General features: G+C 46.4%; 1 protein-coding gene and 1 long non-coding RNA gene across 5 annotated transcripts in view; both read right to left on the reverse strand.

Moving 5' to 3' along the window:
• LOC111255035 (uncharacterized) overlaps positions 1-27,905 on the reverse strand; it is a 564,494-nt gene that overhangs the window by 144,515 nt on the left and 392,074 nt on the right. The gene's annotated exons all lie outside the window — the stretch shown is intronic.
• Positions 2,846-27,905, reverse strand: part of LOC147754479 (uncharacterized) — a 34,302-nt gene continuing 9,242 nt past the window's right edge. Inside the window, exons 2-3 of the long non-coding RNA XR_015316778.1 lie at positions 8,544-27,894; positions 2,846-3,872 (exon numbers count right to left, since the gene is read on the reverse strand). This is a non-coding gene — a long non-coding RNA (uncharacterized LOC147754479). The remainder of the gene's footprint in view (positions 3,873-8,543; positions 27,895-27,905) is intronic.

A 27,905-nucleotide genomic window follows, 5' to 3' on the forward strand; every position in this document is an offset into this window, starting at 1 on the left:
AGGGATTGGATCTATTATACTTAGATCACGTATCTAGATAAACCCAGCTTATTCCGGATGACTACTCCTAGGCTAGTTTTTGTTTTCTGCTGCTGATATTACCACCCAATCGACGCAACTAACCATTCATATTTGTTAATGCCTCAAAAACATCAAACAACTTCGTGTTTTTAGAGCGGCAGCTGCCCTATTGTTAGCATCTATTTGGTAAGCACAACTGCGGATTACCCGGAGGAATGCCCGCGGTAGCAGTAGCAATGGCAGTGACAAACATAGGGGCAGAGAACCCACTGAACCACATCTGGATGCGACGGCTGCTCTTGCTGCAGTACTCGAAGGAGGCGGGCGCTTGATTTTAGCTTGCCCAAGTGTGTGCCGGTCCTGGCACATTGGGAACCATCACTATTTGTACAACGGCTTTCGAACGGTCAACTTCGATGTGGTAACTTGTTTTTGGCGCATTGGTACTTTGCTGACAACTTCGATATTTTGTAGGTAACTCTAGACATCTGACCCCACGTGATGTTACTCGTATCCTAAGCATCTGTGGGACAGCCCTCTTATTGCGAGACCAGCTAGTCGAAGTCGCATCCTTCCCACTGATCAACCTACCGATTACGCATTATAGTCTAGATTTAAATTCACCCACTAGAATAGCATCGGCGATGGCCGACTGTGGGCGCCTCTGGCTGTTACTGCTTCCATCGCTGCTGCCGCGGTGAGCACCACTTAATGGCAATTCGTTCATTATCAACACATTGATGAGCCTTTCTATTTTTTTTTTTCTTTGCTTTTTTTAGGTTTGGTGCTTGCGTTTTACGTTTCAACATGTAAGCTTAAAAACATGCTTATCAGTCAATGTCAGCATTTCTATCAACAGACAAATGCCGCCATGGTGAAATGTGCCGTGAATCAGCCAGGTGGTAGACAACGAGGCAGATAGCACATGTCAGAGTAGCGTCGCCTGCTAAACACGACCACACTGTTGGGTGTATGCATGCACACATGAATCACGGCCAGCCGCCACCGAGAGGACGACTGCACACACATCAGCGCAGGTGATTTCTTTCTGGGCAAGATTCAACAAATACAACCATATAATCCGGTTTCATTCAGTGTTTGATGTTTTGGAAACATCAGAAAGAACATCTGTACGAAGAAGCTCACCGGAATGGCTAAGGAAGTCCAAAACATTTTTTTCGTTCTGACGCCTTCCTGTGATGGCGGCCGAAGAAAACATTAGTTCGACTATATCGTTGAAGTAACGCGAACGCTTTTTCGTGAGACTCCCTTTCCGTTGTCTTGCTTTTCTTATATAATCGTTTTAGGTTTCGGTTCGCATTCGCGCTTAGCAACCGTCTGATCAGTAAGTGAGGCACCACTCGATCAGCCGATATCGCTGTTATCCTACAGTCTTTTCAATGAAATAAACGTCTAATAGAAATCATCCATTAATGGCGGTAGCTGTGCGATAACTGTCGGCCGTCCTTTAGAGCGTCTGCGGTCTATGGACGTCACTGATTGTTAGTGCGTTTAGTTGCTCTCCGCGATACGCTAGATCTGAGCTACCCGATCCACGGCAGAAGTAGAAGTGTGAATTTTTTGCTGCTTCGTGTCGTTTCGTATCAAGTCGTTTGCTGGATATCCACTACTGGGGTACACCTCCAAAGGGTTGAGTTGCGCCTGGAACTATTAGTACAAATGAAATTTGTTTGCGTCTTACTTCTACGACCGTGTTGACAGTGGGGAAAAGTAGACTGTGAGACGTTTTGCGTTTTCTACAAGTAACTAATTTAACATTTATAATGATCACTTGTTAAGTCATTTGTAGTAAAACACGTTTATCATTTCCTATGATCATTTACATAGGGTCAATCATTTGAATTCATGTAATAGAAAAGTTTGGTCTCATTCAGCTGCGGGGGTCATCTCAGACCGCTAATTAAGAGCATGAGTAAGTTTAAAACAGAAACGAGTCGTTCGACTGCCTATCGGAACAAACCGTATGCATAATGTGTAAGGCTTAGTCTACTATTAAGTACATCAACTGTTGAGTGAGCTTTATCGTTGAGATAAAAATCTCAAGCGATCTGATCTATTAACGCCTACGCAAATATGAGCTCAAACAAATAGTAAATACATAAAATGGTCGTCTCTCATCTTCGTTCTTCCCCTCACTCGATTTCAGCCATGTTACAGCACAGTAACAATGTGTTGATACATACAAATGAAGCACAATGAATGACCGCCAACCCACGGTTCCGACCAAATCCAAACAACGTACAGCGACAAAAGCGTCTGCGGCGGACAGATAAAATCGCTTTAAAACCTCTTCTCTTTTCATGTATCACTCCTTCTATATCCTACCGCTCTGCATAAATACACATCTATTTAATCACTACGTTTGTATGTGTGTCCGATCGCTCTGGGTGTTCTGCGTGTCTTTTGTAAGCTGTGCAGTGCAGTCTTATCTCGGCAGTTTGATTTGAATATAAATACTCAGTCAGCAGCGGCGGTACCCCTCGTGCTAGCAGTGATGATGACAGTAAATAGTACTGTGTAATTTCAAACCGAACGGTCAGTTCAGCGAGGCAGCAATCAACGAACGAAGGACGGCGAGTAAAAGAGAAAAGAATGACGAAACCGGCCATATAATGAGCCAAAGGGAGACAAATAGCGTTCTTCTCAGGAACCCTCTTCCCGGATGTCTTCTTTGCCACTTGCGACAAGGAGAGAGTCATTTGGCTTCGCTCATCTCTCCCTCACTCTCGCTTGCACATACACCTCCCCTCCCCTCCCCTCCCCACTCCTCCCCTCCCCTCCCCTCCCTTCCCCCCACCGCCTCTCTCTTTCCACTCCTGCCTGTTCAGTACAAAAGCAGACGATTGCTTGTTTGGCCTACCGCACATTTATCCTTCTATATGCCGAATACGTTGGGCAGGGCGATTATTATCGTGCTTCTCTGCGTTTTTCCCTTTTTATATATTTTCTTCGATTTTGTCTTTGTCAATAAATAGCGGAAAACGCAACTCAAACAGAAGAGGTTTGCGAGCCAGGGAAGCGAACAGCGAAAAGCGATAATTAATCTTCGCCAAACAGATCCGTCCGATGGCCGATCTCTTTTCATGCGCGCCACTTGTACAGACGTTGCCCCCACCTCTGTTTTGGTGACGCTAAGACAGGTCCGTCGTTTCAACATTTGTCGCCGTCCCTTGAAAACTTTTCGGTGACTACATTGGAACACGCATGCGTAGGTTGTACTCGAGTCCATCTATACCGTTCTTGCTTGTTGCTTGAAACACTGCTCCGACGCTATTATTGTAGAAACAGAAGCAGCGCGGCAGTTTTTTTTTCGTTCTACTTCCGTCTTTTTCGTAATTTTCCTTCTTTTGTATTGTTGCGCAACTTATGTATATATTACCGCGGGCAGAACGCATAGGCGTATATATTGTAAAATGTCGGCAATAAATTTTCGACGTAGCCACGAAACGCGCTACAAAAAGCAACGACTCCTCTGTTTACCTTATGGAGGGCAAGCAAGAGAGATAGCGGAAAGAGATAGGCAAATACTAAGAGATATCCGTGGAGGATAGAATTAATTAAAAGCTCTACATTTTCAGGACTTTTTGATGCAGTGGTAATGTTATTGTAGGAGCAGATCCTCACTAATTTTTTTTTTGGTCACATAACTTGTTTTAACATATTTTTCTCAAAACTTTTTGAAATATCTCCTGTAAGTTCAAACCATGACTTCTGTCTTTACGATGTTTGGGCACAAGGCGCACACGCCTTACTGCGTATTAATGTGGCGTTTGTAAAGTAGAATCGATCCGTCGATAAAATCTTACAGACCAATGTCCTTCCAGGCTTACCTGCAACCGCAAAGACATATTTACGTTAATATTTCGAATCGCATACCCGTTTATTAACGTACGATGGTGTAATCTAAAAGGAATAAGTGCCGCAAATACGTACACAGTTTAACACAAGGTAGCTACGAACGCTGCGAATGGAAACGGCAACTGGTAACTGCGGTCCTGTTTTAGTACACTGGAGGAGGTCTTTCTAGTTGGGGCATCGTCCACTGAGAAGAAGCCTGCGCCTCCCGTAGTGCTTGAGCATGTCCTATTTCCAATGGCCCTTGGATATTACCATTAGTTCTAGAAGTAAGGTTAAATTCCGCAGCTGACAGCCATGTGTGCTGGTCAGGTTGAACGTTCAATGCTATTGCCGGATATAACTTGCTACTCAGATAACATAGCATAGAATAAAACTGACATGGACGTGTCGTTTGGACCGGCTTGCTTTGTACTATAGAATTGGAGCGAGCACCTCATGTTGTCTCAACTAAGAGATGCCAATGAATCGGCCCGCTTCTATCGTTATGTTGTAACCGAAAGAACATTTGTCTTCAGCGTCGCAAGCGAATGGCATAATACAAGAAGACGAGGTTATATTGCCTGTCCTAGAGGACATTGACAGCGATAACGATAAAAAAAAAAAGCGCCAAATAACAGTCGTTTATCTGCGGACGGTGGTGTCAAGGCTCCCTCGATTTCCTGTGCCACCTCCGTGTCTATCACTCCCATCTCCTTCCTCTGTTGCTCGGGGGGAAGAGTGAGGGGGGAGGGGGCACCCATAGGTTGAACTGATCTAAATAAAAAAAAAGGACGTTATGAACAGTGGAGTCAGAGAAACAGAATGATGTATCCAATATACGCACCCAGTAAATGCTTCTATATAAGCAAGCAAAAAATGTACGCAATATCCGCTTATAGTGAAGGTAGAATTAGTTGGAGGAAAATATCAAGAGCACCGAATGTTACGAGTGTCTTGCGTCAAAGCTAATTCCGACGTGGGCTCTGCCATGCGACGAACCCTGTGAGAGAACGCTTCAATCAGCTTTACGCAACCAACCCCGTCTCATCAGTCGCCAGACCAATATTATACTAAACTGTTTGGTTGCGAACAGATTGGACTAAATAATGTTTGTATTAGTTGGGCTAGAGCGGCGATTTTTTTTTGCACACTTACTTCAGTGCTCTGGCGGCTTCTGGGCAGCCATATATCTACTATTTGCGTCTTCATACGCAGAGTCTCCACGACGACTCGGAGTAAATCGGTAGTGAGATACGTTTTCGCTACTAGTGGCGCTTTTTAGGGCATAGAAAGCCCCCTAATCACACGAACTTAGGTCGGGAGAGGCTGAAGCCAACTTTAGATATTCCTTTGCTCAACTCAGAAAGTAACTGAGGCACGGCGATGAGGTCTGACGTCATCAGTAAGTTACTAGAGTGCATACTTTCGATGGTCGTGCCATCGGTCCGTAAGTTTTTCGAAGAATTTGAGATAACGGCCTGTATTGATTATTTAATTTTTAACGAATATCTTATAGTAACAGATGTTTATGATGTTTGTTATTCACCATCCACCATCGTCCTACCTCCGAGCCTATTCGACACATCCACCGAACTAAATTTCGCTCCAGGACGACGCCGTTTTTTTCATTCGGTCCTTCTCCTGCTGGCGGTAAGGATTAAACCATTCCTTGTCTATGCTACAAGCGTATTTTTGTTGATTAAAGGTTAGCAAATTGCAATAACAGAATACACCACACACATTTTAAATTGGCCTAGATCACGGGGGAGCTTTTTTTCAGGGGTCACATTTTTGGCACCCAGTTATAACTCTGTGACGTATTACATGTGAAATTCCAATTTTGTCTAATCGAACTCCAAGCTTTGCCTCTTCGATTGTGGACATGCGTTTTTGTACTTTGGGTTTCAACATGTGGTCACCTTCTCGTTGGTATCCAGCACCCTGATCTCCGCCCTCGAAATTTTACTTGCACCATTTATATACAGTGTTCCCGCTTAACGCGTGTCCTGACCAATTTTCTTCAGCTTTTCGAAGAGTGAAAACCCGCTCGCTAAGCGTTGGTTTTCGAGACTAAAAAGATGTCTTTTTTTTTCTAAGCTCCTCTTTCTTAGAGTAAACTCAACTGGTGTTCTCGTACAGGATTCTAGAAGACTGGCATATTTACAAGGCACATTTTGCCTGATAGAGGCATATAGTTCTCAAAGCCAGCCGGATTCGCTTGTAATGATATCTACCGACATTTCTATTGCTTCCGTTCTCTGACTGGTTTAGCTTGTTATTATTGAAAAAATATATCTATTGAGTGGTTGGTATTACCACCAAGCCATTGCAAAAACAATAGCAGCTATAATTATACGGATAATCAAGACGCTCGCACAGCGACAACGGTAAGCGAGAGCTTAGAAAGAGAGCTCAAGGGAGTTCGCGGCAGAAGGTTAGCAGGCGTGAATAAACGATAACGGTGGGGAACGTGATTGGCTCGCCATGATAACGACAGCACATTATGAATCGATCTGCCTCTTTTTATAAAGGTGGTAATTATAATCATCTCGGTCGGCGTCACTCAGCCATGTGTCACAAGGCGGCACCTTGACTGCAATATTCTGTTGTCGTTATTTTATACGGTAAACGTACTCAAACGGACGTGTAGCATGTTTCAATTAATGTTCCATCCGCTTACCCGATTCGACGCTTGTCTAGCTAGCTACTGGGTGGCCGCTCGCTACACTGTATGTTGTTTGTGTTGAATCTCCACATACAAGCAACGTGCTAGGTGTAATAAAACACAATGGTACCGACATGAGCTGCAGGATGTAGTAGTTGTAGTAAAAATAGCACCAGCAATCTCGAAACGTCGAGTCGTCCACGCATCGAATGGTTACCGAATCATGGAGGGCTAGCATCAGCCATTGTGATGCATTAGAATCATGTAACATGTGTAGATCGTTCTCGATTTGCTCAAACGAAATATATTATCTGTATATGAAATTACAAAAAGCGGTTCGTTGCGCTAGTTTTTCTTTTTAGAGTATCTTTGTTTGAAATATATGTAGATTTAATAATAAACGTTAGTTATCACCGGTCAACGGAGAACGGGGGACACTATTGATTTTCAGTCAACACTACAACAACACCATTACTAACATTTTTACCATAGCTTCTTCTTCTGTCACAAGTCTCATTATAAAACTTAGGGTTGGTAGTGTTGCCGAACTAGTGGTAACACACCGAAAAGGTCGCTGGCATAAAGGCAAAGGGTAGCCTGCTTGCGGCTGACCAATTGTCCAACCTCGACGCTCCATGCCGAAAGAGGCGTTCGTCCATTAACGCCTGCCGGCCGCGACGTTGACTGCTACAATAGAAGAAGGGAGCCGCAAGGGGTATCGGAGGCCGATTAGTTAGTTGGTAATATAGATAGGGGGAAAAAGCTCCGACGTAAGTCGTGTAACCCGTGGCTGGTAGAGTGCTTTGCCGGCTCTACTCTGCCCTTTCGTAGTTGCCGGACAAAGAAAAGCGCGAAAGAGAGATCGATCGAGGCAGTAGTGGCGCGAGTGGAAAAAGAGCAGAAGCAGCAGCAGCACCCCATCACAAGAACGCCACGCAGAGGCTGCACAGAGCGTAAGGTCTGCCTTCCACCCTTGATTGCCCCAATTTCCGCCTTTCCGCCTTCGCGTTACTCCAGCCTCATCTCGTTCACTCGTTTTAGGAAAGAAGAAGAAAAGGAGAAGGAGAAGGAAAAACGAAGACCTCAATTAGTGGAACGTGCTCTCCTGTGCCTGCCCCACTTAGTTTGTCGGAGCCGCTGCCGCCATCCTCCATTGCTAGAGCTGCAACAGTGCTAGTGGTTCTGCTGCTGTTTATCGTGTGTCTGACCTCTCCATCCCCTGCTCTGCCGTTTCCACAGAGGTCTGACTGGAGCTGGCTGCATGCACCCCGCAAGGCGCAGGAGCCCCTAACGCCAGCAAGCGACTATATCTCCTCATCTGCCTCCTCAACTGCGCGCCGGGAGCCATCCGTTGCCGTAGGATGGGCCAGGCCAGCCCGCTGCCCGACACACGCGTGGAAAACAGACACAACAGTGCGATACCAATGACTCTTCTGTGTCTTAGAAACAGTCCCATCATTCCTTCCTCGTTCAGGCGTTCTCTCGGTCCTCCTCGGTTTCGCCAAGTGGAGAAAAGATGGGAGTGCGCAGTTGCTTTCTTAGTGGGAAGAGAGCTCCTTAACTCCTCAGAACTGTGGCAGAAGTGTGGTAGCGGTGACGATGGCGGCGGCTGAGGCGACAGGCCCCTTTCAAAGAGAATGCGATCTAGTGACTGGGCAGAGTAGAACGACTATTTAGCGGAAAAACAAGAGGAAGCCACATGGAAGCGGGAAAGATTTTCGTGAATTCTGTATGGAGAAACTGAGAAAAATATAGCAATGAAAACCTGTGAGCAAATAAGTTTTCTATGCTCTCCATTAGACAGAGTGCATATGTAATGTGGTAGTATTTCCGAAGGTGCCAATTTTTACGCAGGAGATATGTTTACACAGAGATATTACGCTGGTAATATTAGTAATATGTATCAAAATCTCTATAGGTACGTATATATGTATGAGAATATGTACTAATACCATCCTATTCCTATGTAGTTATTATTGTCGCTAGAAGTATATTATACCTTGAGCGGTAAAAAGTCGACGGAGCTGAAGCTACACACAGGCGGCGTATCCGAGCGAAGCACTGGGGCGAAGCCTTAAAGCTCAAGCCGTTTACGTTCATAAGAGATGTTGTCAGCCAGCCGGCCGGATAGACAGGCAGAAATCGAAGACGAGGAGCCTGAACCGGCAAAGGGTGCTTAAAGCCACCGCAGACGTTGAGTTTGGTCTCCTCGGAGCCTTCCATTTCATCCAGCGGTAAATCGCCCGCCTGAATTTCCCTTCCGTCCCCTGGTCGGTAGTATCCCGTCTCTCCGAATATTAAACTGCTAACGAGCTCTCGCAGCCGCCGGAGCGGAAAGTTTTAATATAGGAGGAATGCTTCAGCTTCCCTCTCGGATTCCCTTCATCTCCTCTGCCAGCCCCCACCTCTTCATGTCCTAGTTTCGGCAAAGAGCTGTTCGGCGACATTGGCTAAAGAGGGCCCCAACATGTCCTTATCATCTAAGATCGCTACGTCGTGACGACGGACTGGCTTGCTGGCTGGCAAGTGGATGTGCTGGTTGAAGCCATTGGCCTTACTGCCAACGTTTTTCTCTGTGCCTTCGATTTCTCATTCTCGAACTGCTGAGACGGTTCAAGCGGTTCCGTAGGGCTTGAAACATTTTAAGGACCACATCCAACAGGAAAGCTTCAAATACGTCTATCCCATGTCGTGATGGTGAACTGACTAGCAAAACCGCTGCTAAAAATTAATTCTTAATACGAACCGGAATAGGAAAAAGAAAAGTGGCCGACAAAGACGGAGAGAAGGAGGGAGAGAGGTGGGCGATTGGTGAGTGACCACCAACTCAACATACTAAACAGAACGAGGCCAAGTTTTAAAAGCAGTAACCGTAGGCAAAAGGTCAATCTAAAACTGGCCTTATAAAAGCGTGCGTATGCCGAATAGGCAACGCGCCATGCGTCGGCAACGATCTTTCGCGGTTTATTGACAAAATGGTAAAATAGCAGAGTGCTGAAAGAACAAGGTATAAGCAAGCGGCTCTACCGAAGACAGAAAATATCTCCGGAATCGTTTCCGGTGTCTTGGTTTGTGTGTAGGGCTATGATCCTTAATGCTAGCGGGAGAAAAACAAAAGGAATGCGCACCATTCAGGTATTTGTACTCCCTTTTTGGGCAGAAAGTAGGCCGCTGCCGCCTCGAAAGAAGCACTAGCACTAGAAGGTAGTAGTAGCGGGCTCGTAGTTTCAGCATCTCCCTACATACAGTTTTTTGGCGTAAGAAAGAAACTCACTGAGGTAACCACAAACGGGACAGCATTTCTTGCTTAGAAGAAAGGCAAGAAAAGAGAAGCCTGTTTCGTTTGCCTTGGTACTCCTCTCTATCGTAGCCCACCACATTCATCGTATCGACGGCGCGCAATGTCGTCTGCTACTGATTGCGGTTACTACCTACCCGACGGGAGTAGCTGCCCAAGACAGCCTCTGCTGCGATCCTGGACAGGAGAAACTGATAGAATCGTGAGTACGCGAGAACGACGACGCGATCAGTCGGTGCTGATGCAACGAAATCGAACATTCGCGCCTCGTCGGTGCTATTGTTGATTTTCCTATTACTGACTTTGGCCCTACTGTTTCTGCTCTTTCCGAATAATGCGTCGACGAAGGAAGTGCAAGAAGACAAGCAGCGACAGCAACAGCAGCAGTAGCAACAACTCCAACAGCTCTATTTCCATAGAAAAAAAAAAAAACATTACAAAGGAGAAAGAGATATCGATGTTTACGCAACGGGTGGTGTTGTCGTTAATACTGTTGGCAACGACAAGCGCCTCGAAAGCAGAAACGCAACTAACAGCACCCTTTGGCTTCCCGGAGGGTGCAGCGACGCGTAGCAACGACGACTAACGCGCATACATCATCGACGACAGATTACTGATAGTGAGTGACACCGGAACGAGAAGAAGCAAATGACGAAAAATCTTAGAATGTCAATATAGTTCCACCGGCATTTATTCCTCATGGTAACAGCAGTAACGGCGGCACATAAGATGCACTAATCCCGATTTTGTCCCAGGTTCGGTTTATTACTGGCCGTGCAGCATGTTTCGTTCCTTACCTAACTATACCGTTATGCGTGCCTAACGCGTTCGTAAGCGAGCTGCATGCACGAGTTTTCAAATGAGTCACTGCGCTTAGTTGGTTATGGCTGCTTGTAGAGCTGAGTGGAAAAGATGTTTCTAACGATAAATTGAGGGGAAAGGATGCAATGGCCATTAGTCGCCCGTTCTTAAAGCTAAACGTGGCAATCGCCCATCCGCGAAACCGAGCAATCTTGAGCAAATAAGGGGGGCAGCACCCAACGGCATCAGCTGGGTATGCTGGGGTTGTAGCTGAGCCTCTGTAGTAAGTTGTTGACACCGTCGTGTTGAAGAGGGCAGCACGCACGGACAGACACGTATATACAGCCCTGGATGCCAAGTACCAAGAGAAATTGAAACTAGATGGAAATTTTAGAAGGAGTCTCAACTCTTGTAAAAAGGTCGGCCACCTACATTCTTTCTTAGGATAGTGACAATTGAGATATGTCGAGAAGGTTAGTATGCAAGCATACGAACCGGAAGCACATCGGTTTAAAACATTTTTTTCGCATACTTCTAAATGGCTCGAGATTCTAGACAGCGTCAATAAAACGTCTGTTTATTAGTAACAATACTATTAATATTATCCCGTATACCATTTTCAATATCAACATTCGAATAAAAACGCACTTGCTTCTCGTACTACACGAAATGGGTTTCTACCAGCCAAGCTGTGACCAGGACCTGGAGCAGCTGTATTCGTCCCCACTTATTTAATGTAACTTACTTCCAACGACTACTACAACTATAACTTCTAATACATTTACTACCTACACGTCAAGTGCGGGGTGCTATACATCGAGGGGACTACAAAACGGGCCATCGTGAAAGCTGAATGCGGAGTGGCTGGGGTAAGCGTTCGCCGTGGAACGGCTAGTAGACGAAAGCTCATTAAATTTAAGGCAGCGACGCGGTTGAAGCTGGGGCGACAAGACTGGCATAGGTCGTCGGGCTGTTGCTGTTACTCTCGTTGGCTTCGTCGTAGTAGTAGTAGTAGTAGTAGTAGTAGTAGTAGTAGTAGTAGTTCGCTTGAATTTAGTTAAGCAGAACAATCAAGCACGCATCGCCATTGCAAACACCCTCTGATAGCACCGCCGCTTCGCAGAAAGTTGACAGCCGTGGCGACAGCGGTGACGGTAATAGCAGCAGCCGGAATCGCTGTGCCCAGGTCTGGGCGACCGAAGCTGCTGTGCTGGTGTTGGCGCGCCAGCTAATAGATGCGTTTCAAATGTCAGCTCGCCCAGGCTGGCATTTGGAACTACTGTACTTGGTGCAAATTTGAATTTAAGCACGCTTTGTACACATCGAAAGGGTAAAGAAGGACGGACGTAGAACTGAGGCGGTTGCTATGGCTAGGAAACAGGGGGTTATAAGAGGGAGAGAGCTGTTGGTGGTGCAGCAGCTTGGAAATTTGGAGCTGCGGCTGTACACATCGGTGTAGGATTTTTTTTTGTCCATTTTGACCGTCGAGCAGAATTAGAATGGAGAGAGATAGAACGTAGATTTAGACAGGCCGGAAACAAGAGCGACAGAAGGGCGACCAAAAAACGAATAACATCTAGCCAGCGTTTACAGCGTTGTAGGATTGTGCGGAACCAGATAAGACAGAGCTGCTCAAGCTAAACGATATACACGAGCCAAGGACTCTGGGCCTCAGGCCTTTCGCTTTCTTCACCGATTCCCTTGCTCCTTTCTGCCCATTGTTCCCCATCCATACGAGAAAAGTAAGAGCTTGCGCTATGCCTACATCGGAAAATTACCAGCTTCCATTCCACTCCAGCCTGCCTTACTCTCTATTATTTGTCCCACGCTCGTTCCATGCGTGTCTGCATGCGTATATGTCAAGAGGCTTGACAAAATAGCGATATTTCAATGTAATCGTCCTTCCACCGCCCACTATGTCTACTGACACCTCAACGAGTCCCAACGCCGACGAACCAACTAAACTGTAAGCAGTGTTACATATTGATATGCTTTATTCTACGATGCTATGTCGTCTTACCCTCGTTGTCCTTCGTCTCGTCCTTTATTTCCCTTCATCATGCGCGCGTAGACAAACATTACTCGTTCTCTATCAATGCCTGCTGCACACGTTTCTGTAACGGAAACACTTCATTCTCAAAGCGTTTCCGAGATACATAAACTTAGATTTGTACGGTTATGTGATGCGTAGGTACCAGCACGAGAGTCCAATCGATGCGGCGCTGCTCCAAGGCGTGAACGGCATGCACCGCTTCGACCTAGTCAAATGGCGCAAAGAGTACCCTGGGGACTTGCTGACATGCGATCGGGTGACATACCGACGATCGCTGAGAAAAGTACGGGATAAAGGGCTTATATATGCAGAGAAAGCTTCTTGGCTTCCAATGCTTGTACCGCTGCCTCGTCAGAGACCCCAGAAGAAATGCGCAAAATTCAAATATGTCGAAAAGGAAGGCTGAGTTGAGCTAGTACGATGGCATTGTTTAGTGCGTTCTAGGCCCTAGAACACTGGCGATGTCTTTCTATCGGTATCACCTACATCTTGAAATTTATCTATGATGAACTGATTATAGCACTGTTTTCATATACGTACGTTATGATACACTAACCTGACGTCAGGCACTGATCATGTGATTTAGCCCCAGTATCTGTGGCGAGCCTTCACAGTCCACAGCCGGCGTGCATGGGAGTCGATGCCAATGCACGCATGTCAATGAGTAGAATGCGTGATCTACCCCAGCGTTCGCCGTAATTGAGTGCCGTTTTAGTCGAATAGCGTTCAAATTTAGCCCAGTCGCCGACTGTGACGAAAGAATTTGCAGTTCTGGGCAATTAACAGCGCACCGCTTCGCTGCGAAGATGCGTGTATATATTAGCTGGTAGCCTGTGGTGCATTCTTAATCTTGGTTTTTAGTCTTCTTCCACCGACTTGCCGACTAAGATCAGTAACGCTTGGAGGGCTGACGTTTCTACAGGTATCATCTGAACACAAGGCAAACAGATCGCTGTTTTCAGCGAATGGCGGTAGCGGCAGTTTAGCAACACCATACGGTACACACAAACGGCTTATACGAGCTCCAAAAATTTCGGCGGCACACATTTGACTGACTACTATCCCCATAAGTCATCACACCCTATCATCTTAGGGCCTGCCAAGTTCTGGGCTCATCACTATTGCCTATGGCCGTAGAATACGCCTAAGTGATGGATCTAGAAAGCGATGCTTTCCGCCGCTAGCGCCAGAATTCGCTTCTGCTGCCGCTACTACTGACTGCACTGTAATAAGCAATACATGTACAAACGCGCAGTGATACACGCTCGTACGTCCAACAACTGCTGATTTAACTAGAAGAATTGTTTCCATCACCAATAAGACGCCTGGCTGGTTGTTTGCTTCGCTGCCTGGCTGTATCAACCCTCTGAAATTGGCTGATGACGAAAACGAAGATGGTGACGCCAACGATGAAGAGGGTGAAAAGCAAGAAGCAATGTCAGAGTTCTTCTCACGCTACGTCCTTCGAAAGAGATAACAGCTGTCAATCTGCTGTCACCATTTCGAATTATTAGCCTGGGTTGTCTTGCCTTTTAGGCACAGTATCGTATGAGTTGCATAGAGTGCTCGGTAGCTGGTAACGGTCGCTGTCATTGCCGTCCTAAACTACATAGGTTTCAGCATAAAAAGAAGCATGGACGAAAAGGGGTAAAAAGCAGACGTTGGGCAGGGCACTTTTGTGCTCAGTGGTCATTTTCAGGTTTAAAACACTCGCCTCCACCGACTAGCTATCACTCACGTTTTCAAGCGGTTTGGTACGTTCAAAACGTTCCGGTAACCCCTGTTACTGACGGCGTTGCGGTAACTGTTGATACACATGTTTCGCCTGTCAAACCCTGTGCCATCAGCAACTGCTAAGATCGCGTACACGCATTTCTGATAGCTTTGGACGTCCATACTCGAAATCGTTGTAGGAAAATGGTACTAAACCTAGTCAAGTAAAGGGAACTACTAAACACAAACAGGAACAACTAATCCAGCAGGCTCTAGTTTGACAGGCGTCGTTCTTTTCTCTAAATCGTCGGATGATGCTAATGAACAGGGTACAATGTAAGAGTGCTTTCGAGCGACACTGGCAAATAGGAACCGATCGGGCGGTCGTTCGTAGCGTATAGTCGATTTTCCATTGTTGAACGAAACTGCTTGAATTAGTACCAGGTCTTGACGCTGTTATCGTTTCAATGAGCTGAACGACCCCATTTATGTCATTGGAAGATTTCTCTATAATTATATTTCCGCTGTAGACGATTGTCCAGAGGTCTCGACAAAGCTGCCATTGGGCAGCGCGGTATAGATTCGTTTTGTTTTTTTTTTTTTTTTTTTTCGGTTGTAGACGACTCGCCACGCTGGCTTTAAGTAGAATACCAAGAGTTTCGAGTTAAGCTAGTTATGCCTCTCTATCCCATAATATTATTGGTATAATCTTCAGTTGGAGTACACTGGTGGTTTCGGCGTAGCAGTTAGCGCGGTGCTGAGCTCCCCTCCGTGTATCGTGACTCTAATACGATTGCCTATATAAATGTTGTCTCTCTGCTTGGCTACCATATTTCGTATGTTACATACACCCGCTGAGGTATAGATTTGTTCATACGGTTTGTATCACACCTAGTTTTAATGTCTGATTAATTTAACAAGTTGTTGCTTAGTCTAATTCCTTATGTGGCTCCCGGTAGATCTTTTATCTTTACTACTGTTACTGAATTTTATTACCATAACAACAAATGCTACTAGCGATACGGTGACGATCGTCAGATGGCTAATCGGATTCTGCTGTTACCTCTGACCCGTCACGGACGCCGTTTATCGTGGCAGCGTACTTCGTTCGCTTGAACATTCCCTTGTTCGTTAGCAGTCGTAATACTATTATACGATAGCTGCAACAATAAAAGTAGTGGTATCTACGACGCTCAATCAACAATATCGGAAGTGACGCCGGCAGCATAGCGTAACATAGAGCAGGTAAATAATACACATGGGAAAACGCCCTCGCAGTCTCGCACAGCGACATGCCGGTTTTAAGGCGCCAATGACACGGTGCCAGAATACGCACGTCTGCATGCCTGTCGTCAACAACAACAACAATAATGGACCAATCGACGAGTAGACGATAAACCCGTCGTCCGTTCGTCCGTCCGTCCGTCCGTCATAGCAATGATAATCGCTGGCTCTCAGTAGGCCGTATGTGGTGCGATTGTCCAATTGCAGTTGTAGTTGCATTTGGTGGTCGCTGCCATTACCGTCGCTGCGGCGTTGATGGGGATAATGGCGGGTGATCGGCTGCTGACTCGCACTATGCACGCGCCCTTGATTTCTATTGCCGCTGCTGGTGCTGCCATCGCAGTTAGGGCTGCCGCATTAGCAACGCGACGATCATCGCTAACTGGCCGTTGGCTGCTCACCTGATTCGTCCGTAGCTAGTCACCACACTCTCCGCTTGCTAGTCGTCGATTGTCGGTCGTCGGACGGCGCCAGTTGACAGAGCCACTACTACTACTACTACTACTACTACGGGACGAGACAGCAGCGGCGGCCATCGGCCACCGATCAGTAGACGAACCGCTACTGTGGCCACAGCTCACCAGCAGCAGCGGTAGCCACGCGCTAGTGCGTTCCAGTGGCTCGTCCGCTCTTTATCGGTCCGCCCACTGCTACGTGTGTCTCATTCTATTTGCCTTCCGTAGTAGTTGTTGCATTTGTAGTAGTGGTGCTGTTGATGTAGGTAGTTTTAGCAGTGCCGGTATTGTTAGTAGTAGTAAAATAAGCTATCTGTGACCGTGCTGCTGGCTCGTGCTGGAGGTACTGCTGTTGCCGTTGTCGTTATCGCTGTCGTAGCTGCCGTTGCCGCCGCCGCGGTCTAGACAGTTGTTCATAGTCACTGACAACGATTTCAGTGGCGGCAACGCCTGGCGGAGGGCGGTACCGCCGCCGACGGGGCGGGGCTGGGCGACAGACAGGCAACGGGAAGAGGTGGCCTGGCGACCACAGCCGGTCGCCAGGCGATATCCTCCGACTGTCCGATGATGAAAATCACGAAAGCACCGATGGCGGCGATATCACTGATGACAGTGATAACAACAACAGCAGCAACAGCAGCAGCAGCAGCAGGAAAAACAATAGCAGTAGCTGTCGGTGTTGCTGTTGCGCCAACATCCGCAGTAGCAGCAGTGTGGACGAACAATAGCAACGAGAACTGCCCGAGCGAGGATGATCGCCGACAACCGAGCGCCGATCTCTAATCTGTGACTGACGGTTGACTGCTGGCTCATTTGTAAGAGTGCTAATAATATGATCGGGTGGTTGGTCGCTTAGCGGACTGGTCCCATCGACCGACCGACCGACCGACCAACCAGCCAACCAAATGGCATCGACGACGGCGGAGGCGGCGGCGACGGTAGCACGTGGCATTTCTGCATTGTTACTATTAGCGCCAGAACCCGCTACTGGCATTCGCTAGACCTATGTCTGCCTGAAACCGCCGTTGCTACTGTAGTCGCAGTAGAAACAGCATAGGTAGTTATAAAGGCTCCAGCGTGTTGCTGCGCTATACTGCTTTTCATTGTGCAGTAATATATAAGGCATAAGAATAAGACGGTCGGCCGCAAACGACGACGGCAGGATCACTGGACCGCAGGGAAACCGCGCTGACAGCTGGCCAGCCACACATAACCTAACCACAAACGATCAACTTTTCTCATCAAGAGGAGAGAAAGAGGAAGAGCTAGTCTCCGCTATCACTGCTGCAATCGGCCGCTGCAGCAAGCCCAGCAGTAACCGATATCACCAGTTGTTGTTGTTGTCGACGCCATCGACGGTGCAAACGTCGTCGTAGTAGAAGCGAAGTGTTTTTGGTTGTCGGCCGTCAACACGAAATCGAACCTCCCACCTGCAACGAGCCTATTCCTATGTCCTCAAGCGGCAAATTTCGATGGTCATACTGATTGAGCTCGTCGTCGGCTCAAAGCGGTATGCTACGGCGATCGACGAGGGGCGCTCAATTGAAGTGCCCGCGTTGGAAGGTTCAGGGTTCAGTAGCTGAAGGCAGTCGGTATGTCTACATCTAGGTGCTGCCTTGTCTTCTTATTCCCACAAGAGCGCAAAATAACGACAACAAGCAAAAGAAAATAGAAGATGGCGATAGACAGACGCAATGCGATATCTTACACGCAGACACATACTTTTTCGGTTGTATCAGTAAAAGGTTATGTGTTCCTTCTTTTTTCGCATGGGCCAAGGAAATCTTCTCCGTAACGGTTTTGTGCTGTGATGGTCTGAGCTGCGACTAGCGTCGGAAACGGCGGTCGTCTCCGCAGAAGCTGCCAGGTTTCAATGAGTAGCTGGGTGTCGAACGCGAATGACGGCTCTAGAAGCCTAGCTAGGCACGAAAAGCATCTTCTTCAATATATATCTAGCCAGAGCGACCTACGGACGGATGAAGCTGGCGGTAAAGAATCTCTGAGTTATGCGTCCAATTGGTCTGCTGTCTCTTTGACTGACTGGTCGATCGGCTGCTTCTAGAAAACGAACATCGATTGGACCGCGTCAGTGTTAGGATCAACGAAAAAAAGCTATTCAACAAGACGAACGTGAACTGCTAGAAAGCCAGTAAGGTAGACCAAGATAAAGCTTTTGGATAAGACTGCAATGAGAACAGCCTGACACTCGACGGGCATTACCCAACGCCGCTAATCTGCAGACTTTATACCCCCTCTTTAGGCTTCGCCCCTACTTCTACCTGACATATACACACCGCTTAGTTCAGCTTACCTGGCCATTAGTCATTGAGCTAAATCACCTTGATTCGAAAACACTGCGAGTAGATCGTGGCTTGCACCAGACAATACCGAATCGATCATACATGCATACATATACATAACAATATTGCTTGTGTACAAAATGTGCCGTGGTACTATAGTGGCAACAAACGCTTTAGCCAGCCCCGCATCTAAAGATAAATGACCCACTTGGTACATGAACGCAATAGTGATCACCTGTGATGGCGATCATATAGCTGATCGAGAACAATCAATCGGTTGCTTTGAGCGTAAAGGATGAACCAAAGACTGCCATAACTATTTCGTCCAAAACCTTTGCTCATTGTTATCATTAGGCCAAATGGAGCAAAGTGTTTCACTAATCACTTGCGCTACACAAAGTAACACAGCAAAAAACAAACGGTCCTTCTGTTGCCTGACATGCATCATCGTACGACGCAATGGTTAACAAATATATATAACGCCTATACAACAGTCTCTGTTGAGCGGAGTTAATGCCTTGTGCACTCACGAGCAGAGATGGTACATGTAGAATACCAGAACAGCAATTCTAATTTGAAGGAAGACCTTAGAAGCTACAGCGAACCGAATAAAAACGAAGTAGTTTGAAACACTAATTTTAGGCTGAAAGAATAGCGCCAAAGGCTGCTGTTCCCTCGAAGGTGGCAGCCAGTAGCGGCGGCGGCGGCGGCGGCGGCGGCGGCGGCAGCAGTTTAGTGGGAAGTCCGGGTAGGAAAAGTTTGGCATTTGCCATCGCAACGGTAACAGTACTCGCTTGTGTGCTACCAACTGTTTGGCAATAGTTCGGAATACACTTAGCTACAACTATCTGTTAGAATTACCTACCGGCCATTGGTAGGGCTTCGCTGGCGTTCACAACGACGCGTTAATGAAAGCTCTGTCGAATCAGGCTCGTTTCCCCACGTTGCATAGGTTTCTGTTCTATTCTTCTAGAGAAAGAGCTCACGCTTGGGCCAATGCCAGGCAATACCTTCGAAAGAAATGCTTGATTGCGTCGCACCAGTGCTGCGCACTGAGTTCACGCCTTCAACTGTTGTTGCTTTGCGCCATCGCCGAAGAATTCCGAACGCTCACGGAAATCATCATCCATACATGCGGCCCAATGAAACGCACATGCAAAAGGTATATGTGAAGTAGATGGTTGAATATATGTGCATTTCAACGTAGCCTCTAATAATCTCGAATAACGCGTGCCACCCCGAGCTCCGTGAGGAATTTCAACGTTTGAAGATATCCACAAAGAAAAGGAAAGCGTGCGTGCGTGAGCCCAGACAACCGGTGGTAGTAGCAAACCCTTCTTTGGCTGTTTTTTTCCGGAAGACTGGCATAGCATCTCCTCAAACGTCCCGCATCTTTCCACCACGTTGCCGTAAGATTAAGGTACACAAAGAAAAGAGCACATTGAAATTCTTGTAGCAACGGCGGCAGATACCAACACAAATAGGTAGACCTTGAGGATCGCTGAATGTAGCAGTAAACGGAAATTGTGATGGGACAGATATAACAATGACTGACGCCTGAGGAGAACGATCATAAACCAGTAATTCTGCGTCAGTGGGTAATATGATCTTATATTTCTATCAGAAGAGAAAAAAATATATATATATATATATATATGTTCCGCCAATTGACTAACTTCATTTCTAGTGTTCTGTTAGATGTGAATTGTACCCTGAAAAGAACAGGCTATTCCTGTTTTTCTAAGTTTCGCTCAGGACATCGTGGAAGGGCGGGCCTTCTCTCAGGAGAGCTTCTATGATTTGTCGCTTTTTCCCATCTATTTTTTGCGCCTTTTCTCTGTCTCTCGCAATGGCATTCGACCTCTTCGACCTCTATTCATCGTATATCATTGCCCCAGCTTCCGACGGAAGTTGTAGGTGATGGCAAATGCAACAGAGTGCGAACCATCTCTCTATCGCGGTCGATTGTCGACGTGAACGTCGACAAGCGAGTTTCCTCTACTTGCTAGAGTACCAACGGCGTTACGCTATTCTCCCGTTGTGAATACGCAGCCCGCTTTCCCACAGGACAGACGTATGCTCCCTTGGGCATACAACAGAGTAGTACGACTAGCATGACCCTACATTCCAGCTATCCTGCATTGCTACTCCTGCAATAGCAACAAAAGTACGAGATTGCAGTGGGAACGACTGTAACAGAATCGTCTTTGTCGACAACGATACTATGGCAACACGGCAAGGAAAATAGTTATCCCATACACAGACCAGGAACCGAATTGGTTTCTGATTTTCAGCAAAGGCAGCATGCTTCCGAGTTCCTCAAGGAAACCTGCCAGTGTAAGTCAAAAGGACAGTACAATTGCCAACGGAAAAACGGGCAATATAGGGTAAAATCGGACCAATCATGGGGTTTGGTACTTCATCCTGTATAGCTCCTTCTAGCTAACCTGGTTTATTAAACATACTTGCGTACAATAATACACAGGATTTAGCTCTAGCTACGAGAGGGACATGAAACGATCCTTCTATCTGTTCTTCTCACCGTTCGCGCCCTGTGACCCCATTTCATACCAGAAGCAAGCAATACGTAATGATCTAATAGTAATTTGAGAACTGTCAGAGACCTGAACGAGTGGCTTGGCATGCAAGGCAAGCTTTCGTAACTTTGAGGCTATGACAAGGTTATGATAGATTCCGTTTTCTATAGAGTTAAGTGCGTGCCGTACGCAGATGCTCAGCAGGCGTCAGTCGCTATGCGACCACGTCACACTGCATGAATCACGGCGAGGGGAGGGTTTCTGCATAAAATTCTGTGGTCCTGCTGCCTACCAAGTCGTCAGCATTCATCATCACCGGTTGAGAGAGCGAGGGAGTCAGCGGTCCCGTTGCAATGCCTGCCGTCGCTGAGGCAAGCGAGACAGACAACCCAAAATGCTCGAACCAGCCAACAACCATCTTTTATGTAAGCGGAACCGCCATCCGTCTCGCAGTCTCCTTCCTCCCCCTTGCCCCCGCTCATTCGTTTATCCCTCGGCAACTTGTCTTGCTCTTTGGGCCTGCTTCGATGCTCCGCACTGCGCACCGTGTTACGTTACTCACCAGGTAGCTTCTATGCAAACAGGAACTCAGACAGTGCCAGTAGCGACCGCCGCGGCTACGACATTCGATGCCTTTGATATTGCTGCTATAGCGATGCCTAGTGAACGGTATTGTAATGAGAGCTAGGATCTGATGGTCTCAACGGAGTACACATAACGTGGCGTTGAACATAAAATGAGCTAGGTTACAGTCCAGTTTAGCGGCGCAACTGCGAAAAACTCCGACAGTCCAAGTAGATAGTCATACGTTTTCTCTTTCACCGCCTGACTGACTGCGTGATTTGGACCTTCTCTTCTTGTACCATCTCCCAATCATGGCCGGGCCGTAAAGGGGAAGGCCTGGCGCACTTTATGTGCTAACAACCGTAGGCCGTGTCAAGTACGTTCAGTAACAAGAGGTATAAGATACATAACGTCAAAACTAATGCCTCATATTGTGTTACGGATTATTCATTATGAGAAGAAATCCTAAAAAATTGTATAGTTTAAATTACAAACATAAGCAACGCTAAATAAACGGAGGTTTTTTTTTAATGTATTGTGCTATAGTGTTTATTTTTAGGGTGGGAAAAAATTGTACTTTATCTGTTGCGGCGTATACTGATCCTCCATTTCAATAGAGGTCGTTGTCGACGTACACTTATATTGAGTCGACTCGTTAATCTTGATCAGTTCTCATCTGGCTACTGTCTGAATGGATTCCAATTAATTACGGATACAATGCATGCACCCTATCATCATTACCCTACTTCAAATCAACATATCGTTACCCTAGATGCATACGTTTGTCTTAAACAATAAGCAGCAATATCGTGCGCACGTTACCACATTACTTCATTTTCGTACATTAATGCCAACACTGACAGCGTTTCTACAATCAATGTATTTTACACTAGCACCATTTTCAAGCTGCTTAGAATCTCAGACAGGTTTCTTCCACCTTGCTCCTCCAATGAAGCATACCGCATTGCCTTTGTTACAACCTGTATCTATTAGGAAAGAAACGGTGGAGCAATTCGGAGGCTAGAGCCAAGTGTGGGGATGGGGGACGCCGCGGCAAGGCAGACGCTGAGGTGAAGAACACTTTGGGAGTGATGAAAACCAGTGTAGTCGCTATAGCTGAAGGGCCGAACAAGAGGCAGTTGCTTTGAAAGAGACGTGAAGGAAGAGCAGTCTTGTTGAGAATGGCGAGAATCGCTGACGAATACTAGAGGGCGTCAAAGAGAAAGAAAGAGAGGGGCTTAGAAGTACAGAGCGGTGGAAGTCCGTCTCCGCGCACAACCGACCGAGTCCCTGAGGGAGTTGGTGATGGACGGAACTTGTGTTAGGTTGGGCCAATGGAAGTCGGCCTGGCAGAAGCAATGCACTGGGGCCGAATCGCCGGCAGTCACCCAAAGCAGCCGCGTATCGTATCTTTCGCCCGAGTTCCTGCCACCGCGTCCATTGGCCCACTGTCTTCCTTTCTTACCCCTGCCGACCCAGAGCCCTCAATTAAGTCTCATGACGTTTCAATTTAGATGAAAAATTATTTGCGGCAAAAACTGCCATTTTTACTCGAACGAAGGAAGATGCAGAGGCAGCAGTGGTGAAAAACATGGGAGGGGCACAGGCAGATAGACAGCTTCGTCAGCTGATCCCGCTCTTGTAGCGCTAAGACAAACGAGGAGCAGCCTTACAGACGTGGAAAGAAGCTGGCCTGAAAGCTTGCCAGAGAGGCTGGCCTGAACGGATACGTCGTGACAGCAATGGCAGCGGCAGCAGGAGGAAGGAACAGGACGCGCTGGCAGATCTCGACCTCAAGCTAGCGGGTTCGTGGGCTCCCTGGCTAAGTCCACACATGCGAGTTTGCATTGCGGACGTGCAGAAGAAATGCAGTCCAGGCCCATTTGCCCTACAAGCCATTACACACACACACACACACACACACACACACACTCACACACACGCACACATACACAGACACACTTACGTTCCACCACATACACAGGCGCATGTAGAGTAACACTGGATCCGTTCCATGGTGCATGGCCTCATTCAGTAACGGCACCCACAAGCGGTGGAGTTCTGTGGGATTGCGGCGTGATGGTGCGAAACGATATACGTAAGCTACGAACTGGCTGGTACTTTTATGGGCTACAACAAACAGGTCAAGCCTAGGACAGGAAGAAGTTGAACAGTAAAGATTTCCAAATGGAAAAACGAGGACTGATCACGCGTTTTGTCGTCTTCGCCAAACAGTTTTGACTCGCTTATTGGGTTGATCGTTATTTGATAATACCAATGACGAACGAACAGGAACGAGCATCAGAAACGAATAGACAAAGGGGCGAAGAGCAAACGAACGAATGGAATGATATGTATACTAGACAGGCCGAACCTCTCGTGTACCGAGATTGAGTTACCGTTATTAGGTCAGTGCTATTGCAACGTATAAATGCTGACGAGCTGTTGAGCAAGGCGATGACTCCCGCTCCGGAGCGCAGCGGGCCAGTGCCAGATTAGCAAGAAGACATACGCGTTTGCCAGCCCATAGGAATCGTTGACAAACCAGTATTTGACAAGCAGAAAGCGTAACCCACAATCTTGAAAAACTATCCGCAGTGCTTTATTACTTATGATAGTATAGCGAATAAACCAAGCTACCGCATCCGTGCATAAAATATGTAAAACAATCAGTGGCTCGCGATAACTAATGATGATGCAGAGACATCGAGAAACGACAAATAGATAAACGGGAAAGTGGGCCAGTTTTGTTAATTGGGTTGTTTAAGATGAAAAGGTATGAAGCAAATATTATATATAAATATAAAGAGATTAATATGAAACATCTTTTCATCTCCCAGCGTACTTTCTCAAAGCTTGTACACGTACCTACACAGTTTTGTTGCTGCTCGCATATATTGGAATACACCATTCGAGCTTTATTGTTTACCATGGTCGACGGTCCTGTTGGCAGGCAGGCAGTACCTGCTTTTTTATTTGCTTATCCAATTATGTTGTATGGGTGAAAAAGTACACTGGGGACAGAGATTGTTAACCTAGTAGTGCGATTCTTTCACAAATCTATTAGATATCATCAATAGCAACGCGATACGAGTATCGCTGATTCTCAACGTCCTGAAAGATCTGGCAGTGCTTGCTCACGTAAGGCCTGAAGGCAGCTGGGTTTTGCTAGGCAAATAAACGAACCCAACGAACAAGCAGATGCTAAAATAATGCCTTTGATAGTTTACATCTGATAAAGAAGGACACATACATACAGATAGACGAAGCGGTTTCCGCACAATAGCTAGTACGACACTATTCCCAGTAGTCGTTGTAGTAGCAGCGAAAAACGCTCAGCCAATAGCATTAATAAAAAAAAAAAGACTAAAAATAATGACCATGGCAAAACCGCGAAGCTCTGCGGCGTGAAACTCCTGAAAGCTACCTGATGAGGATTTCAGTAAAACTGCTGTCCGTTGATCTGAAGAACAAAGTACGTGCTGAGAATCGGTGATCTCGTAAATTAACCACCAGAGAGAGCAGCGCTCGGTAGCTCGGCTAGTGAAAGCTGGCTAGCAAACGTCATATTTGCGTCCTTTCTAGTGCTTTAATTACTCCTAATACTGAAACCAACCAGAGCTTAAGCCGAAGCAAAATGGAATCATTAGCTTTCAGAGTCACTGAGCGTGACTCGGCCGGCCGCGTCGTGTCTCCCGTTTGCCACCAGCTCGGCACTAGCAAAAAGTAGACAGGCACTCAAGTCGGAAACGTCCATTACGAATGGCCGCAAACATCGAATCGTTATAAGGACAGTTGGCGTTGACCGTCGTCGACATTTATTTTTCAACTGCCATGTACGACGTCGGCACACAGTAACATAGTCTGTCTGACCGATTTTGTTCGCCTTCTCCTATAGATGATTTACATTGAGATTGCCGGCCACACGCACGAAGTCCTATTCACAGCACATATAGTTCGTAGATCTAGCTAAAACGAGATAGCGTCGCCGGTCGAAAAGAAAACGCATTTTCATTATCTCGCATTCGAGACACGCAGTCGACAGAGCCGGATCAAGCCAATGCAAACATTAGATAACACTTGCTCAGCTATAACTCCGTTAGTCAGTTGTAACAATTAGAAAAACTGTTGTAGATACGTTGAGGATGAACGGGCCGGCTGCTTTCCGTCAACGGCTTCGATCTGGACCAGAGGATGGAAGTGTTTACTTGACTTCACAGCGGAAGTCGCCATTTTTGTGTTGTGGCCATAATCTTTACTCATACCTTCAATACGGGCAAATCTGCACTATTTTCGTTTTTGCTACAGAAAACTAAACAAATGATCGTAAAATAACTTCGTCTGCCCTAGTGTAAGATATCAACGTAAGAGACAATCGGGAACTTTACAGAATAGTTATCGGTGAATTTAATTAAAAACCAATCGGATCAAAAGAGATAAACAGACAATTAGACCACTGCTTTTGCGTCCTAGATCTTGAAATAAAAAGTTCAGGACGAAGGTGCTGCTCTTGATATGATCTACTTGCTGCCGGCTTTTTCCAGCCGTTACTACTACTATTATAGCAGATAATGGCACAGGGTGGCATTCTTCTGCTGTTTACTTGGCGGGCTAAGTAACGAAACCTATTTTTAACATTTTTCTTTCAAAAACAAAATTACATTTGCCCTGTTCACTGGAACGACGTGCGATTCGTTAATAAATCAGACAAAACTCTCTATGACTTTCGATAAACGGTACCAACTGTGAACTTCGAAGGGTGCCCCCTCTCGACAGTGTCTGAGAGCTGAGTAATATCAGCTGCAGCAATTGTACAAAACTTTCCATGGAAAAAAATATGGTTGATAAATGTTTCCGATATATATATATATACATATATATTTAACCATTGCTAACTTAGCTTTCATATAGGTAAAATCGATCGTCTAAAAACCGCCGAAACGGTGTCTCTATTTACATTACTTTATCCTGCCAGCAAATATTGTATGGAAAATATGGTCTGAAATCACACCACAATATTGAGCATCCATTTACATACATAGGAACCTAAAGCAAAAATGAAACCGTGCCAGTTGTTAAGGCTGAAAGGTGGAGTAAATTTGCACATTTCGACAATTATGCACACTTTTAATTGTTCAAAGCGTAGTACCTAGGTTTGCTCCCCACTGCTATCATGAGCTAACATGTCCATTTCAGTACGTTCATAGCCTCGTCATGCTTTGTTACGTGTCTCGTCAGCTGAAGTACCATATGCAGAGCAGCGTAGTCGGCAGGCTAATGCCAGTTAGAATCTGTCACACTTATGCACAATGTTTCTGATGGACGTTTTCGGGGATCTCACTTTATCTAATTCTTTTTCTGCTACTCCATCAAACGATGGAGCACTTCGCACATAGGTCCAACATTGCGGCGCAAAACTGATGGCCGGCTTCGCGGGCTCGAACCCTTAGATCGTTTTGTCGTCTATCGCTCTCAGATAGTGCATGCCACACAGGCTTCAACCGTTTTCTGTTCACTGGCTGAGTCGCAAGCAGCTAGTTCTCCAGCTCGCTTTCTATGGCACAGCCAACTGTGTTTACGTTCCTCGCTTCTCCAACGACCCTACCCCAGTGCGCCTACACCCGTCTCGATGGCCCCGACAGGAGGCGGCTGCAGCACCGGCTACGTTTTCCAGTAATTCAGCATGCCTGGCACGTTTCACTTGTCGCTAATGTGCCTCGCCAAGTCTTCGAGGTGCCCGATTGCTTCCTAAGGCTGCTGCTCGGGCTGTCACGGCAGCTTACGGGACAGCAGGGAGCGGCCGGGCTCCCAAACTGGACGAGAAAAGGGCACCTATGGAAACGAATCCAGCCTGATTCGACCCGACCCGACCCACCCACCCAACCTTCGTCGCCAAGCTACCAAGCAACGTTAGGCCCTCTCAGGTTACGAAACAAAAAAATAAAGGGAACGCAATAGGACAAAATTGATAAGATAGAGGCATATTAGACAGAACAAGGATCGTGATGATTTGATATGAAAAATCAGAGTTATCTTGTGGACATCTTGCAAGACAGTTTTATTTATATATATATATATATATATATGAATATGAGCATGAATAAAAAATCATTGCTGCGGCTCCTACTAACGTATTTGTGAGCACTCGTCATCCTGATATTCCATTAACATAACCAAAAGGAACAATTCATTGACACAGACACACTAAAGGGGATGAATTTCGAGAAGTTAGATGGCTATCTCTACTCGCCTGCTGTCTACTGAATGGAGCAGGCGATTGATCAGTGATTGAATTTGTCCGGTTCGAATCTGGCCAAGCTTCTTCAAACGAATGCGACGGGGTAACTGCGAATCGT

This window comes from Varroa destructor, unplaced genomic scaffold, assembly GCF_002443255.2.
Source record: "Varroa destructor unplaced genomic scaffold, Vdes_3.0 BEIS01000007.1, whole genome shotgun sequence".
Classification (NCBI taxonomy): Eukaryota; Metazoa; Arthropoda; class Arachnida; order Mesostigmata; family Varroidae; genus Varroa; species Varroa destructor.